Below are 18695 nucleotides of genomic sequence, written 5' to 3'. Positions count from 1 at the left end.
TATTAATAACACCATACAAATATATCGAAAACATTATTTACCTAGCCAAAAAATGTGGACCATAACATGTAATTATTTGTATCTATTTTTTTTTTTAGCTGAACATCCATTGTATAAAATCAGTTTAAAAAATACTATCACTGACTCACTCTTGTTTTGCAGAATCAACTTATTTAATATCCTTTTTACCCACATTGTTCTGTGTATAGAAGGATTCACATATTGCACCTACACCTGCATTCTCAATACAGTGGGCTCAGTGTTGACCCAAACTGCAGCCTGAAGTCAGCAGTGAGAGCAAGAATGCTACCCTCAAGGATATATACAAGGAAGAACACTAGAATCAATACTGTTGACAGGAACCTCTCCAACTTTTTGACTATTTTAATAAAAGCTGCTTTTGCCCACAGGGCAAAAGTGGGCAAGGACAACTTTTATTAAAAAGCATGTCTGTGTGTTTGATTGGACATCAGTGGGAATTTCTTTAGGTCGGGAAGCAGTTAGCTAGACTGAAGCTAATGAAATTAGTCTGGAATTAAAGTGTGCTCACTGAGCTCATTGGGAAGCTAATTTAATCAGAGGTCCTTGGAAGCAATGTTGAGCCCTGGATAAATCAGCCTGTCTCAGGTGCTTAATAAAGAAGTTGCAGTACAACTGACTGAATGCCAGGTAATGACATGTGCTGATCACATATCAGAAAAGCAAAACAATTTGTATTAAAGCCTTTACCAGCTCAATACTTTGGTCTTTAATTGTTTCTCTCATTTAATTGTTGATCTATTACTTAACATATTATATAGTGTAGTATGAATGGCTATGGGGGAAGTCTTTATCAGCAAAAGCTGTAAAACCTACAAAAATACAGTTAAGTCTAATGATTTTTACCCTCTTTCATATTTTCCAAAGCTATCCAGCAGGCAGGATTGGAACCATTACCAGCCTGATTCTTGTCATTGCCTTCTTTGCATATTACTTAGTTTTTATTCACCTTAGTAAATACGGATTAACAACCTCCCAGAGAAGGAAAACCATATTTGTATCCTCTTAACTCCACAAAGATGATCAGAGTATAATTGTATAGATAATTCCTGTAGTTTTGTCTTTAAGCACACTACTATATGTATATGATATGTGTTTTGAGCTTATCTTGTTGGTTTTATTGGCCATGAGTACCATTCACAGACAGTTGGGGAATAGCTGCAATTGCAGCATTGTAATTTGGTAAAATATATATTCTAAGGCCGCCTCCTCAGCTCACAGATGGTCGTTTCCCTTTCTCATAAATATCCTCCTTGACTCCCTGTTCACATTAATGTTCCTCCCTGTCCAGGATGTACACATCCTCATCACTGAATGAATGGACAATGGCCTGCAGGTATGACTAGACTGTGGAATCCTGACCTAACAACATAGCACTTAGCACTTAACCACATACACTATATTACTATGATTGTGCCAGGAGACCCAATCATTGGGATGGACCAATTTGTGGTGTAGTAGGTGTTGTTTTGGGGTTTGAAAGACAGAGATATGGTGTTTTGAAAAAAATGCATCTCAGGTGATCTGATAATCCTGACACATAAGAGATCATCACAGGTTTTTGCACTGGCAGCGCTTGTCCTTCTCTCCCGGATCACCTGGAGCAGTCTTCTGGCACCTTTCCAGATTTTTAGCTTTGTCCAGCTGGGATAGCCACATTTATCCAGGTCTTCTGAGAATTTTAGTTTTAGTTGCACATCAAATAGTCATATTTAGAAGACAATTGACAGTGCTACAGAAAAGATGAAACAATGTTTCATGGTTCTGGGTCATTTATTTTACTTCCCTTGTCTCGCTACCTAGCTGTAGTTCAGGTGTGTTTAGTTCCCCCAGCCGTATCATTTCCCATGAGCCTTCAATGTGTCTATGTATTGAAAGCCTCAGTTTGCCTTATTTCTTTGTAGTGCCGTCTTCTATTCTTTGTGTTTTTGCTGGGAATTAGATTCTGTTGTTTTATATGCTGTTGTTTTTTTTTTTCTTTTCTGGATTTTTTTTGACTGACTTTCATTAAAGGTGAGCCTTTCATTGAATGCCTGATTGAGTCTCATTTGAGCCATCATTCATCCTCACATGACAAGAAGGAATGAGAGTGACAGGAGGAATGGATAGAAGATTTGCATTTACATTTGACTGAAGATGCTGAAGTGTGCAAAAAATCAGGTAGGAGGACAAAGAGAGCGATAGAAAATAAAAGAAAGCAAGTTGGATGAAGAAAGAAAAGAAACAGAAACAGAAAGACAAAAAGAGGCGAAATAGAGGACATCTGTCATTAGCTGCAGGGTCTGAGTCAATGCCAACAATGAGGTCAGAGCAGCCTACTGGATACAAACACTGACCATGTTACAGCAGGACGATGCGTTTCAGCAGATTTAAACATTTTAACAGAGACGCATTCAGAATGGAATTGAAATAGAAATTTGTCCTAGTTCCCATATAGCTTTTGTTTCTAACAAACAACGTAAAAAACATTTGTGCTGCAGAAAAACTGAAGACATAAACAGAAAATAGTGATTTACAGACTCTCAGCTCTGCAACTGAAAACAAATTCACAGCATTATAACAGAAAAACACTCCATCGCACCCATCATACAGTACTTGACAGAACCTTTCTCTATCACATGCACACATGTACACAAATCCTGGTATTATGACTTGAGTTAATGATGCATTACATGCATTACATGCTGCATTTCCTCCATCTTAGCTGTGACTTTTAAGCTACCCACTTTTTATCTCACTTGCAAGAACCGAAGTTCCACTAAAAAGTTGAAGCTGCCGTGCAGATTCACAACAAAACTGCTTTTACCTTTGTTTGTTGTAAATGCCAGAAGTCAATTCTTGACGATTCTTGATGAATTTCTTCAGCAACAAAAACACAGTTCTGAGTAATCACGTGAAAGTAAGATTCCAGTTTTCTTATTTTAGAACTGGCACTTTGTATCTGTGGTGGGATCAGATCCTCTTTCAGCTCAGAACTGACAAACCCTGGCTCTGGAATGTGACATTAGAGACTATTTTTCCAAGGGCACTGGAGGAGTATAGGGGTAGACACAATCTGCAAACTGACCACTGTACACTGCTACCCTGCACGCACGGTAACCTGGTATCAGAGCCTTTTGTATTTGTAGTGTTCTTTAGTATATCTTGCTAAAGGGATACAGAGCCTTTGCTTTTTTAAATAATTCAAACTATTCACTGACAGAGCTTCCATACCATGATGATGCTGTGAATAAGTGATCAATAAGGGAACAACATGTGGATTTTCTAGATCTAGAAATGTGTCTCTTTAAGATGTCCTTTAAATGACATTGATTTTAGGTCAGTACAATGAATTCACTTTAATTTAAGTGATAACTGAGACCATTTTCAATTAATATTAGTAGCGCAAAGCAAATCAAGTGATCTGTAAATGAGCACCTAATGACATACCTGCGTATGCCAATAACAGCTGTTCTCTGCACCATGCAGTGTGAAGTTTCATTGCACTTGACAGCAGCGATATACCACAGATAAGACAAAACAAAAATCAAACGGCACAGCAGAAGGTGAAACACTTATTTCTCAAAGTGGATCATTGTACATTGTGCTGTAGAATTGTTTCTGTGTAACAAAGACATTAACATAGTCAACTACCTGAAAACATATCACAAACTGCAGCATAATGAATATATAAAGATAAAGTAAAAGAATGCCGCTGTTGGTAAGGTGAATTGTTCAAAGTCAACTTACACATTCACAAAAATAGTGAGTCAGCATATGTATCAATACTAAATCACAGACCAATAAGGATAATGAAGGCAGACAAATGATAAACATACTGGTCAAAACATTATTAGTTACCCTCTTGCATGATTATTTTTAAAAGCGGCAATAACACTGCAGGGAAAATATAGAGGGATCTCGAAATTGTGGAGGACTTTGCTTCAAATGAATACATGGAGATAAACAAAAACCCTATTTATCTGCAAATTAGTGATGGGTCGTTCGCGAACGAAATGGCTCTTAGAGCCGGCTCTTTGACGTGAACGACGCGAGCCGGCTCCTTATCGTGAGCCGGCTCGTGGTTTTTTTTTTCTTCTTTCTCTCAGCCTCTCTCTCGCACTTTTTTTCGCTTCACTCCGCACGCGAGCCTTGTGCTTTACGCTTGGAAGAGGGGGGAGGGGCGGTAGTTACACTCAGTAGCACAAGAACAGAGCCAGAGGGAGAGAAAGAGAGCCAGGGACAAACAACGTCACATTAGAAAGGTATAGTAATCATCCACAACTATTTTCAGTTGCAGATGATAAAGGATTCAGAAAGTTTATTCATGCAGGTCCATATGACAGAGAATATGCATGTTCTTTTTGTTTTCATATTTTAATTTATATTTAATTGTGTTGTTTCACTTTAAATTTGTAAAAGGAAAAAGCTGAAAATTTAAATAGTTAAAAGTTGAAATGTGAATAGTTGATTTTTGTATTATATGATTTATTTATTACATTTTATGTGGAGTGAATAAATAAAAGTATATTTACGGTGGCCCCTAGAGACAAAGCACGTACAAACTTCAAATCATGTATGAACTCTGAAGCACGTAAAAACTCAAAACACGTACAAAAGACAACAGAAGTGCTCCAGGATGCTAGGTGCAGTGTTGAGCTTTTCTTACCTAGTGGCTACACAAGCCAGCAAGTACCAACGACCGGATTTGGTGTGTGGTAATAACAGGTAAATGAACATTGTTTTTAAATTATTTGAATATATATGAGTGCCTGTGTATAAATACACAAACAATACACACATGCTTTCATGCTTTCAATTGTGTAATTTAAGTGATCTAGTAGCTCTGCTTTGGAAGTTCAGTTCATGCTAGAAATGTGTTTTGGAGTTTGTACGTGTTTTGTCTCTAGGGGCCACCGCATATATTTATATATAAACATATATAAATAAAACTACTTTTTTTACGTTAGTAATTCCTTTTGTGCATAATTTTATATTATTGTTAATAATAAATTAATTAAAGCAACAAAACAACCTGAAGAGCCGGTTCGGAGCCGAAAGAGCCGGCTCTTTTTAGTGAGCCGAACCGAAAGAGCCGGATCTCTAAAAAGAGCCGGAAATTCCATCACTACTGCAAATATGCTTTAATAAACAGGAATGCAGCACAATGCATGCGGCACAGGTCCAGTGTATTTGTAAAGGGGTTGCTACTTTAAAAGGCTGTATTTTGTTGAAAAAGGACATCTTCAACAATGGTACTGTGTCAAAGCTGATGTCTTTTTTTACATTTCTATTCTGAGGTCCAATAGCACAACATTTTTTTTCAGTCATACATAATACTTGTTTATTATCAGAATTCCTGCATTTGTCCAAAACCATAATCTTTGCCAAATTCCACCCGAATTACAGTTTTGCCAACATACACCACCACAGTAGATTTTAAATTAATCAGAATGTGATTGAAATGCAAATTTGAACCTTTTTTAAATTAATTTTACCAAATGTTTCCATTAACTAGGAATTACATTAAGGAATTTTAATACAGACACTCAAAATTAATTGGACAGTTGACTGACTGACAAGCAGTTTTGTGACAAGACATGGTTGTCTTGTTGTATATTGGCATGCAGGTTGTATATTGGTTATTTAATGACAAATGAAGTAGACAGAAGTTGATTTGCAGTAATAAATCTGTATTTTATATAGCTTTTTACTATAAATATGAATACGAGTGCCAAAAAAACAGTTAGAAGTTATCAACAATATCAACAACAACACCCAAACGCCAAAAAATACAACTCAAATGGACGATAGAATTGTTTAAACTGGTAAGGACAAAAACTCTTAAAATATCTAACCATGTCAAGAACAGGCTGGGAGGCAGGTGCTCATTGTCAAGGTCTACAATCAAAATAAACCTTCATGGATGTAAATACAGAATTTTTTAATTCTATTTAACAACAGGAAAGCCTGATTAGACTATAGCACAAAACATTTAAAATTCTTTGGATGGATAAAACCAAGATTTTCTTGTACCAGAATGGGAGGAGAGTGTGGAGCAATAGTTCTGAAGCATCATCTAGCCAAAAACATTCAGTCAGTGTTATCGGGCATGTATGGCTCCAAGTTGAACTGGGCCAGATGTGATTACTGATGATGTGACTGCTGGTAGAAGAAGCAGAATGAAGTTGGAAGTGTACAAGACTATACAAATATACTATACACAGTGCAAATGGATAATGACCCAAAGCAAGCTGCAAAAGCAACCCAAGAGTCTCAAGGGAAAGAAATGGGATATTCTTCAGTGGTTAAATCAATCAGTGAGCTCACTCCAGCAGAGCATGCTTTTCACACCCTAAGTGCAGAAAGACCACAAATAAACAGCAACTGGGCTGTAATGCCCCTAACAAAGCATCTAAACAGAAGAAGCACAGCCTTTGGTGGTCGCTTCATGCTGTCACTTATTGCAAAGCATTTTCATCCAAGCATTACAAACAATTCTCATATTTAAAATTATGTATTTACCCAGTTGTATAAGAATACATACACGTGAAGGAAAAGAATATTTTAGGAGAAATAATGACATCTGCTGTGTCCCTGCTTCACTATAACAATGTATAATGATTAAAATGCTTTATGTTTTTTTCACACGCGGGTCAGTCTGAATGAAACTTCACACACATCATCACAGAAATATTAACATCTGCATGTCATCTATCTGTTAAAGAAAATATTTCCCAAGTGATTTTCATGTTTATCATCACCCTGCAAATGTGATGTTATGTTCTCTGTTTGCATTTCTTTCATGTGTCATGCTCAACGTGCGTCCATATTTAACTTGACAGTCACCAAAATTTGTATCTGTTATAGAATTTAGTTTGAATCTCCACAAAATGCAGAATGAAGAATTTTAAAAAGTGCCACAGACTTGTATATGTAATGCTTGATAAACATGCTGATTGAAGCTGTACTGGTATTGTATGTTGGCACAAACCAGTTTCTAGAGACGATGTTCCATTTTTTTTTATCACCAATGCGTAAGACTTTGTCTGAGACAAAGAAAATTAGAGACATATTTTTTTAGCATTCCACTGACAATACAAAAGTCGTTACACTTAATCCCTCTAAGGCACCACAAGCACATAAAGCCATATGGTCTGGATGTGTACATGTGAATCTCAAATACACATGTGTGGCTCTATATGTGTGCCATGAGATCCATCAGATTATCGTCACCTGTGGTGCTGCTGCCTTAAAGCGCTGTCTGCCACCAATTACAACTCCCTGGTTACCCATAAACCTCCCAGCATAAAAGGACAAGTAGAGATTGTTTCTTTATAGGGAGCCAATGAGAGAAATGAATCTTTCTCATTCACTCCCACTTTTATCCATCCCAGGCCTTATAATATCAGGCAGGTTTCACAGATTTCATTTAAAGTGCCCTTGACCTTCAAGTCATATAAGGGGTTTGATAGAGCGTCATAATGGGACTCTGTAACTTTTGGTGTGGTTGAACAAGTGGTGCACCGCAGGCTAGGATGGTGCCTTACAACAGATTAGGTGTTAAAGTTTCTTACCATAACTACTACCATCGCCTACTCTGTAAACCACATGAACCACAGCAAGCTAGGTGCTCGAGGCTAAAAAAGCAACCTCCAAAAAATGTCCTGTGTGGAATACTAAGAAACAAACAACAGAAAAAATGGAGAAAAAAACCTCAAGGTTGTGTTAATACATGTTTTTGAAAGTAAGTGTGGATGTTGTGGAAATTGTATAAATCAATGAATTCCATGAGACCACCATTACAACAGCACCTACTAACAAATAGAGTATTTGTTACTGCTGTTCTGTAGTTCCCAGTCTGACTGTGATGCTGAGACTGTGGGCTCCAGATCAACTGGTGCGTGAACTATATGATTCGATCTCTGGCTGCTCCAGTATGCATGCCAAATATTCTTGGGCAAAATACTAACTCCAAGTTCCTCTCAGAGTGTGACCGAAGCATAGAAAGGACAAAGGACTTAGGCTGCATTTACATAGATGACAAAGGCCTTCAAGACCGAGTGAGTATAGTGCTACTGGTGATGATGATTTCTTTGCTGAAATCCTGTTAAAGACATAAGAATAAATACAGTACAATCAATATACTGCACATAGTTTCTCATAGTTGTCTCTTATGTATTGGGTTACTTAAGGGAAAGTGAGATTATTATCTAAATATTGAAATATTGTTTTTTTTTTTAAATTGTATCCAGTATTTGGGAATTCTTCTGTTTCTTCTATCCAAGTCTTATTTTTCCTTAATAGTATTTAAAAGAAAGGACAGGAAAAACAACCTTGCCCTTATTTGTTTAAATAAAATCATTTGACTGCTGACGGGTGTACTCTACCTTTAGTTTTTTCATTAGAGGTGGAAGCGTGTTGTTACCAGATGAGCAGCTTTAATGTCTGGCATGCCTGGATTTTTAGCCACCAATGTATGGCACTGTTAGCCCCCCCCCACTTCACCCCTGCAGAACTGTTAAAATGTTTAGACATTCAGCTGCTATTTTACAGAAGGTATTTTTCTAGCTTAATTTGACACAGAGTGATCCATTAGTGCTTGAATCATATTTTAGAGAAGTGATAACACTGTTGCTCAATCTGCCTCGGGCTCCTTCAGGTGATGTCAGCGAGAAAGAACAGAAGGGGAACAAAGAGAGCTCGAAAGACAGTGTGATAGTACAGGTGGTGGCAGACAGAGACATAGATGAGAAGAAGCACATTGGTATTCACGGCTGGCTTCAGCTTACCCATCCATCCCCGTCTCATATTCTTTACATCACATTTGCCCTTCAGCGCAGCCAATATGTCACACACAGCTGGTAGAAACTACATGTGTGCTTGAAGGGTAGCTGGCACAGTCCATCACATGCACATGTCTCTGAGTGAGTGCAATCACATGCCGTCTCCCCCAGCTGAGATAAAAACAAGCCTTTTTTAATTGCTACATGGGAGAATCAGATGTTTCATTTTTATTTTACCATGTAGTTATGTGCATCATTAGAACTTTAGGTCAGAAGTCCTATGCATTCTTGATGGATTACGAGAAGAATAAAATAATTTGACCATAAACTGTGTCATACAATTACTGCTAATTCTTGGACATTTTTAGGGGTCTTCCATATTACTCTTTAATTCTCTACTGCAGGGGTGGGCAACTCCAGGCCTCGAGGGCCGGTGTCCCTGCAGGTTTTAGATGTGTCCTTGAACCAACACAGCTGATTTAAATGGCTAAATTAGCTCCTCAGCATGTCCTGAAGTTCTCCAGAGGCCTGGTAACGAATTAATCATGTGATTCAGGTGTGTTGACCCAAGGTGAGATCTAAAACCTGCAGGACACTGGCCCTCGAGGCCTGGAATTGTCCACCCCTGCTCTACTGGGTAGAGTACCTTGATGTCGGAGTTCTTTTAACCAAACAATAAGATACATTGAAAGGACGAGGACGAGTGCAAAACACTGTAAAAGACGAGTGGTTACAAAGCTCAAAACTGTGCAAAGTCACCTGATTTTTTTTTCTTTTCAAGACCAGGAATGAAACATACTATTACAAGACAATGGAAAAAGAGAGAAGAAAGTGAACAGAATAAGTGAAGTGTGGTACATGACAGGAGCTGTAGTTTCCACGATCTCATAATCCTTAAAATTACATATGAAGGGATAAACATGGTAGCCAGGGGCTATTTGATGTTAATTCAAGCTTTACATGAGCACATTACAGAAAAATATGGACATTAACCATGGGTGAGCTTCCTTCCAGAATACATCATAAAACGACTCAACCAGGGAGCAGTGTGCTGGATGATGGGCATTATAAGATAATCTTCTAATAGAGCCTAAGGATAAAACTGTACAGGGCTGAGGGAGAGTGCTGTGCTGTCGGGAAGAGGACATCCCTGAATATTAACTTTTAAATATAACTGACTATACTCTGAGGGAAGTCTGAATGAAATATTGGGGTCAAAGTTACATTTTTAATAACTCTGAAGACTGAAGAACAATTACAGAATGTTTGTTTTGAATCAGATTTGACTTTATTGACCAAGTATGTGTACACATACAAGGACCTGGGCTCCAGCTATTGCTTTGCTCTCAGTGTACATAACAGAGTAGACAACATAAAATACTGACAACGTGACATCAACACACAGACAGCATGACACAGACAATAACATGTATACCATATTTATGGTGCAATGGTGAAGAAAGCAAACATGCTGAAATAAAACTATGCAATAAATACATGATGGATAACTACTTACTATTTATACAGTTTAGAGTAACGTAATTTCTAACTACAGAGGTAAACTGTAAAAAAATGTCATCATTCATGTAATTAATAACACTGTGGCCCAGTTAACCAGGTGTATTAGCTAAATTTATACTAACCCTTCGGTGATAGAAGCTAATATACTGGTTAGCTATCCAAGTGGAGCCTAGAATGTTAATTAGTGATCAACTATCACCTGCAAAGTGATGTACACACTGGACTTGCAGTCTATCACTGGACAAATGACCTACTAGACTGGTAGCTGATTACACTGATTATTATTTATTTGTCACAAAGCAGTTAAAAAATAAGGCGTTATCAGCACAAATAGAAACATAATCTATGAAAAACCCTAACAAGTCCTCAATGCATGCTTTAATAACTGACTGGGTTACAAAACTTTACAAATTGAGTCTCATCGTAACCTCATCATCCAAACTTCATATTAAATTGTCATGACAGCAAAATGAAAAAAAAAAAAATGGACGGACTGGATGGATGACTTTAACTGTCTATGTGTGTGTGTGTGTCATTAGTCGAGCCATGTAATCGTGTGCTACTGAGCTGGACACAGACCCACAAACAGAAACATGCAAAATACTAATAAATACAGCAGCTAAAAGCTGAGCATTCGTTTGACCTTAATCACATTATACAACCATGATGGCCTACAGAAATTCATCACACTAGCATGTGTTTGTATTTAGGTTTGTGTGTCTGCAGTATGTGTGTGACTGTGTGCCCTGCAGCTGACCCTGTACAGCAGGATTATGTTGGATGTTAAGCTTGCACTTTCCTCCTTGTGGGTCACAGTCACTACATGATTTTACAGGGAACTGTAAATGTATGTATGTATGCTCACATACAGTGTGTGTGTCTATACACAGAGAGAATTACTAGGTTTATAATTCACATATTAGCAGCCAAAGAGCACCATGTTTCAAAGTTCCTTAGCTTCCTATATGCAGAGTCCAAATAGAACTCTCAGGAAAGTCTGCACCAAACTAGTGCTCACATAAATTTAAGTATCTTACTACCAGTGTTGGGAAGGTTACTTTTAAAATGTATTCCATTACAGATTACAGAATACATGCCCCAAAATGTATTCTGTAACGTATTCCGTTACGTTACTCAATGAGAGTAACGTATTCTGAATACTTTGGATTACTTAATATATTATCATGCTGCTTACAACTACTTGAATGTACTATTGCTGTGATTTATTACTGTTACTGAAGGTTCGCGGCTCCGAACCGTAGTAAAGGGACCTCTGGCTAATACGTAGGGTTCTGTGTCGGGCTCGTAGCCGAAAACTAGCTTTACTTTGTTGTCTGGGTTAACTTTGCTTGCGAGAGACAGAGAGAGGCGTTGAAAGGCTGCTCCAACAGAACCTATTGTTTCGGAGGAAAACACGAACACGTGTACAGTCGAGTCTTAATAGCTTACTTACAACTGGGCTCGTCAGGCACTCTTCTTGGCTGCAGTGGTTATTATTATATTTACATGCTTCTAGCTCCCATTTTTGCTCGATGACAGCTCGTACTTTTCCTTTTTCTCCCTCCCTCGCTCACAGACACATAACGTGTATGGCAGTCAATTCTCCCTGCAGCACAGACTACACTGCCTATGATGCTACATTCTTTAGAGCTATGCCTGTAGCATTCTGCCCAGTGTTGCCAACTCCTCAGTAAGGAAAATCGCTATTGGTTGTCCTAAAAGTCGCTAGAAGTCGCTAAATTACCTAATCACCTAGTCATCACCTAATTTGCATAATTGGTCATGCTAATGTAATTGTAACCTACGCTGCTGGAGAGAGAAATAACATCGTGGACGAGACATAAAGTCAGCAAAAAACGTCCTAAATGCATTTAGAATTTATTTAGAACTACAAATTAAATTTCTTTTAGCGATTATTGTTTTTTGTAATGTCACAATTCCAACCCTGCTCCTTTACCCGGGCTTGGACCGGCAAAAGTGACCCGAAATAGGCACTCTGGTGTAGTTACTTTGTGTGTGTGTGTGTGTGTTTATAAGTAGTTTTAAACCTGATCCACAAAACAGCATAAGAGTAAAAGAAGAACTGACTGTGTTACAGCACCCGCTGCTTGTTGAGAGTAAAAGCGATATGCGCTTTCACGTCTTTTTTTAGCGACTTTTTCTAGAATAAAAGTCGCTAGGGGGTCTGAAAACTCGCTAAATATAGTGACAAAGTCGCTAAGTTGGCAACACTGATTCTGCCTATTAGCTTAGCACAACAACAACAAAAAGGCCTCTCTCACCCAGGAAACACACAGAGAGAGAGAGAGCGTCACCCTGTAACCATGGCAACCGTAACACTGCCACCTGGAACAACAGGACGTAGCTGTCAAACAAAACCCAAACAGGCCTGACCCGCGACATTATGAAACAGGTAAGTACCGCCGTGTAATCCATTTATTTCAACAAAGTAACTGTATTCTAAATACCACCTTTTTAAACGGTACCTGTAACGGAATACAGTTACTCATATTTTGTATTTTAAATACGTAATGGCGGTACATGTATTCCGTTACTCCCCAACACTGCTTACTACACAGTTTGTATGCAAAAGTGCAAAATCACAACAACAGTTACCTCAGTGTGCTTTTTACTGCAAGGTAAAAACCTACCTAAAGTATTCTGGAGAAAGCCCAGCAATCAGTGAGTCTCCTATAAACAAACACTAGGCAATGGTGGGAAAGAAAAACTCCTTTTTAACACAAAGACGTCTCTGACAGAACATTCAAGGCCCCCCCATCTGGGAGATGAGGAGAAAAAATAGAGAAAATCAGAGCATAGAAAGGAGAGAACACAAACTATGGAAGAGAGAAGACTCAGGATGGCATGAAGCAGTGGTATATAATCTCCTGGAGAGTGAACAGTGTTCAATTGGAAGTCATACGAGAGTCTGAGCCTATAGAAATATAAATAATGGGTGCTTCAGATTCTTATTATTGTGTTACTGTACCTATTACACACCTAACTATAAGCTTTAAGTATAAGCTGTAAGTTTTACATTTTAAAACTAGAACATGTCTGCATAGAAACTGTGACCTGGTTCCACAAAAGAGCAGCCTGACAGCTTTTGTAACAACTTTGACAAAATTAGGTCTGCTTAACAGGTTCAAAGTGGCTAAATTATTAGCTATAAATGTTGCAGTCAAATGAATTTAGTACCATTAATTCACCATAATGCTAACTGTGAGCCACAGACTATGCTGGTCTGCATTCATCTTTACAAATACAGTGGATGATGACAGTGAGAGAGACACCTGTTTATTTCCAATTGTACGTCTATACCAGCGCTCTCACCAATGAAAGAGCACCCAACAATGGTTTAAATGGAAATTGGCGAATGGTAAATGGACTGGTTCTTATACTGCGTTTTTATTTTATTCTACCTGAGCACTCAAAGTACTTTATACAACTTGCCCCATTCACCCATTCACACAAACACTTTTTCTACAGATTCACACATATACATATGGCAGCTGATGCATTGGAGTGGTAAATGGCCTGTATTTGTATAGCGCTTTACTAGTCCCTAAGGACCCCAAAGCGCTTCACACAACCAGCCATCCACCCATTCACACACATGGCAAGCTACATTGTAGCCACAGCCACCCTGGGGCACACTGACAGAGGCGAGGCTGCCGGACACTGGCGCCACCGAGCCCTCTGACCACCACCAGTAGGCAACGGGTGAAGTGTCTTGCACAACGACCGAAACTGTCCAAGCCGGGGCTCGAACCGGCAATCTTTCGATTAAAAGGTGAACTCCCAACTCTTGAGCCACGAACAACTTGGGCTTAGAATCTTGCCCAAGGATATTTGGCATACAGACTGGAGCACCAGGTTTAGGGGTAGTTACAGCATCCCCATCATTATCTTTTGCATCGTTGACACATGGCAAAGAATGGTCTAACTTATTGTAATCCATAATTTGATGATATCTGTTAAACAGGTAATGCAGACTGCATTACCTGTTTAACAGATATCCATAGGGTGATTCCATATATATTTAACTGAAAAAATATATAAATATAAATTCAATCTGACCCCTTAACAATACATTGATTTATTATATAGACAGAGAGCAGGGATAGTGTGTCTCAAATTGTATACACAGGCAAAATTGTATCCCCATACTATCATAACTTGTTATGCTCCAAGCAAATCAATTTTAAACCCACTCCAAATGTCACAGTGCGGCAAAAAATCACACAGAAGGGTCATGGCCGTTGGTGATTCTAATATTACCTTGTTTGTCTGTGCTGAACAGTGTTGGACAAGTTACTTGAAAAAAGTAATCGGTAACTAATTACTGATTACTTCCCCCAAAAAGTAATCCCATTACTGATTAATGAAGTTTTATTAGGCGCAGGTGCTGTATTGATGACTCTGTCATTTTAAAGTTTTCTTCTCTTTTTAATTTTAAACCTTCTTCTGACGAGGTTGACATCCTTATTAATTCTTTTAATGAACACTGTCTTGCCATTCTTAATCAGGTTGCTCCTTTCAAAACTAGTCATTGCACTGTTAGTTCCTGCACACCATGGTTAAATAATCAAACCCATGGTCTTTGACGCTCCTGTCGAAAAGCAGAGCGTCTCTGGAAGTCCACTGGGTTGGTTGTCCATCGGGAACACTTCAAAGAACTTCTTCACTTATATAATGAGTCAGTTAAAGAGGCCAGATCCTCTTACTTCAATAATCTCATAAAACGTTATAAAAATAACCCAAGAATTCTATTTGATACTATCAACAGTATTGTTTCTCCTCCAACTCAGCATGCTGTGTTACTCTGACGAAGACTGTAGCACTTTCCTCAATTACTAGATATAGTAAATAAGGTGATGGACTTGCGATCCAAAATCTCCTCAAGTGCCTCCCTTTATGAAGATGCCCCTTGTTGTCCCGGGTCATTTACTTCTTTTTCTCCAATCACACTCAATGACTTAATTGCAGTAATAGGTAAAATGAAATCCTCATCATGCTCCTTAGATATATTACCTCCCTCTGTCCTGTCTGGGACTCTCACCAGCATTGGTCCCACATTACTATCAATCATCAACAATTCACTGAGGCAAGGCTATTTTAAACATGTTGAGGTAACCCCTCTGTTAAAAAAACAGAATCTAGATCCTACCTCCCCTAGTAGTTATTGTCCTATTTCAAGATTGCCATTTATAAGTAAATTACTAGAAAAGATTGTAGAAAATCAGTTCAGGTCCCTACTATGCCGATTGCAGATTTTTGACCCTTTTCAGTCTGGCTTTCAAAAGCAGCACTCTACGGAGACCACTCTCTTAAGGGTCTATAATGATCTACTAATGGCATCTGATGCAGGAAATTCCGTTCCGTGATCATTTTGCTAGATCTTAGCACAGCCTTCGATACCATCGACCACAAAATCCTACTCAACAGGCTGAAGGTTCTGGCTGGTATATCTGGCACCGCCTTAGACTGGTTTTCTTCCTATTATCAGACAGGACTTTTTCTGTTAGGACTGATAGGTTCTCCTCTAACACTGCTGCCCTAACCTGCGGGGTTCCACAGGGTTCAGTTTTGGGTCCATTATTATTTTCTTTTTATATGCTTCCTTTAGCTGGCATTATTCAGTCTTTTAGTGACCTGTCTTATCATTTCTATGCCGATGACATTCAGCTGTATATGTCCTTTAAGCCTCATCAGCTGGATAGGCTGTCCACCCTAGTCCAGGCTTTAACTCAAATCTCTGATTGGCTTTCTAACAATTACCTTGTTTCAAACATGAACAAGACAGAGACCATGATCATAGCTCCTCCTGATCTATATTCTAAAATCAGTCAGGTTCTTGCCCCTTTCTGTTCTTCTGCTAAGCCAAATATTCGAAATCTTGGAGTAATATTTGACTCTTCTTTGGGCCTTGACTCACACGTAAAATCTCTGTCTCGTTCCTGTTTCTTTCATTTAAGGAATCTTTCTAAACTGCGACATATGGTCTCCTCAGCTGAACTGGAAAAAATTGTCCATGCATTTGTGTCATCGCGTTTAGATTATTGTAATTCCCTGTTTACCAGCTTGGATAAATCATCTCTTTCTCGCCTCCAAGCTATACAAAACGCAGCAGCTAGACTACTAACTCGCTCTAGCAAGCGAGCTCACATCACTCCTATTTTATGTTCTTTACATTGGCTCCCAATAGATTTTAGAATTCGTTTTAAAATTATTGTTTTAACGTACAGAGCACTAAATGGCCAAGGCCCAGATTATTATCCAAGCTTCTCACAAAATACACTACTGCTCGCCGTCTCCGCTCACAGACTCAGGGTTTGTTGGTTGCTCCCAGAACACGTCTGAAGACGAAAGGGGACAGAGCCTTTCAGTCTGTGGCACCAAGGCTGTGGAACAGTCTACCTCTACAACTACGTTTGGTTGACTCTGTGGAATCCTTTAAAAAACAGTTAAAAACTTTACTGTTTAAACAAGCTTTCTGTTGACCAATGCTTTTTACATTTTTATATTTTAATTTACATTTAAACTCTATATTGTGTATATTGTGCATTTTGCTATTTATCATACTGTTTATTTTAATCTCTGTGTGCAGCGCTTTGTGACTACCTGTCTATGAAAAGCGCTTAATAAATAAACTTTACTTACTTTACTTACTTACTTTTTCAAAAGTAATTAATTACTTAGTTACTTAGTTACTTTTTAAAAACACGATTTACAACCTGAATAGGTGATAAAGCGATAGATCTTTCAGCCCAATTCTACTTTTTCTGCATAATCTATCATACAAAATGTAATCAAATGAAAAAGTCCCTTTTTAAATCTTGTTTTATTAGTTTTATTCTTTTAACTTTATGCATCAAGCAAAAATTTAATTATATGCAACATTCACTGACTTGAAGAAATTTGTTTAATATTTAAACCTATTTTCTGCACATTCCAGCACATAAAATAAAATATTTTTTTGTGTTTATACTCAGTCTTTCAAATAAATGCAAGTGAAACACAGCAGAAAATAAAGAAAATCAAAGACTAGCGGTCCTGTTGCTCTATTTTCACCTGTAAAGCAGGAGTGGGGTAGGCGGAGGTTTGCCCTGGTGCAGGTGTGCCGCAGCGGTCAGTTGAAGAATCCGCGAGTTTCTCTATGAATTTCCCATTACGTCGTAGCTACTCGGTGCTTGCTTGGAAGTTTAGGGGGTTTTTTCGCTGTAAAAAGAAGTTTTCTTCCCACGCGCAACGGACACTAATGTTTTTGTCACTTTTTATGGAATAAACTCAAAGTAAGGTCAGTACTTCCACGCTTTAAACGCTGCACGCTCATACTCTCTCCCACACTCGATATATTATCCATTGTTGATCTGCACACAGCTGTTGTCACGAACGTCGCACTTGCTTACGTCACTGTCATGAGACATTCTCGCATAAAACTAACGGTTTTAGTAACGCAGTGACGCAGCGTTCCTACGGGAAAGTAATGGTAATCTAATTACGGTTTTTGCAATAGTAATCCCTTACTTTACTCGTTACTTGAAAAGAGTAATCGGATTACAGTAACGCTAATGTTGGCCCCTGCTATCTTTGCATCTGAGACTAATATAACAGGCAACACTGAACCTATGCATCCCATAACGTGCACCCAACTTAAGGTGGAAACATGATGGCCAAGACCCAACATCCAATAAACCAGAATTTTCCTTTAAATGGGACCAAAAGAAGCACCATGGTAACACCAGCTATCGCTGTGATAAACTCTCCAAAGAGTCAATTTCAAACCCAGATGGGATGCATAACCAGCCAAATAAATGACCACAGACAGCCCACACAGAGAACATGTGTGTGCATTTAAAGTGTGTTTTGGGTATATTACATTCTTGCCAAGTTGTGGGCATGCCTGAGAAGCAAAATGTCTCATAACAAAAGCACAGAGAGAGGGCCAGAATGTGAATGGCTTTATATGGGTGTTTACAATTCTCCCTTTTTTTCTCCCTCACATTATTTTAGCATGCTAACCGACACACAAGCTGGACGAGACTAAGGTTTCACATGCAACTGTAGGATAAACCCACATGTACAGATACCAGTCACACTGAGCAGAGATGGTGAGCCACAGTACTCAGGTAGCAGAGACACAGTCATGAATTCAGTGAATTCAGACTTCATTTTAAAAAACAGACTTAGAGTGCAGCTCTCCTGAGACAGGTGCCACACACACACACACACACACACACATCTACACACACAGCTACGTAGAGGTCTTAACACACAGCCAACAGGCACAGTGCTAACCTTTGACCTCCACTGATGCTATTTGAAGGCTACTAGTGGAGGTAATGGGTGAGAAAAATGCTCACACAT

General features: G+C 38.6%; 1 protein-coding gene and 1 long non-coding RNA gene across 5 annotated transcripts in view; one reads left to right on the top strand and one right to left on the bottom strand.

Annotated features, from left to right (window-relative positions):
- pik3r3b (phosphoinositide-3-kinase, regulatory subunit 3b (gamma)) overlaps positions 1 to 18695 on the bottom strand; it is a 192496-nt gene that overhangs the window by 71284 nt on the left and 102517 nt on the right. The window lies entirely within an intron of this gene.
- On the top strand, positions 11280 to 13269 carry LOC146499082 (uncharacterized). The gene is made up of 2 exons (XR_014870276.1): positions 11280 to 11369; positions 12905 to 13269. It is a non-coding gene; the product is annotated as an uncharacterized LOC146499082 (long non-coding RNA).

Source organism: Neolamprologus multifasciatus, chromosome 17, assembly GCF_963576455.1.
Source record: "Neolamprologus multifasciatus chromosome 17, fNeoMul1.2, whole genome shotgun sequence".
Taxonomy (NCBI): domain Eukaryota; kingdom Metazoa; phylum Chordata; class Actinopteri; order Cichliformes; family Cichlidae; genus Neolamprologus; species Neolamprologus multifasciatus.
The sequence above is the reverse complement of the archived record's forward strand: the minus strand, read 5'-3'. Positions and strand labels throughout refer to the sequence as shown.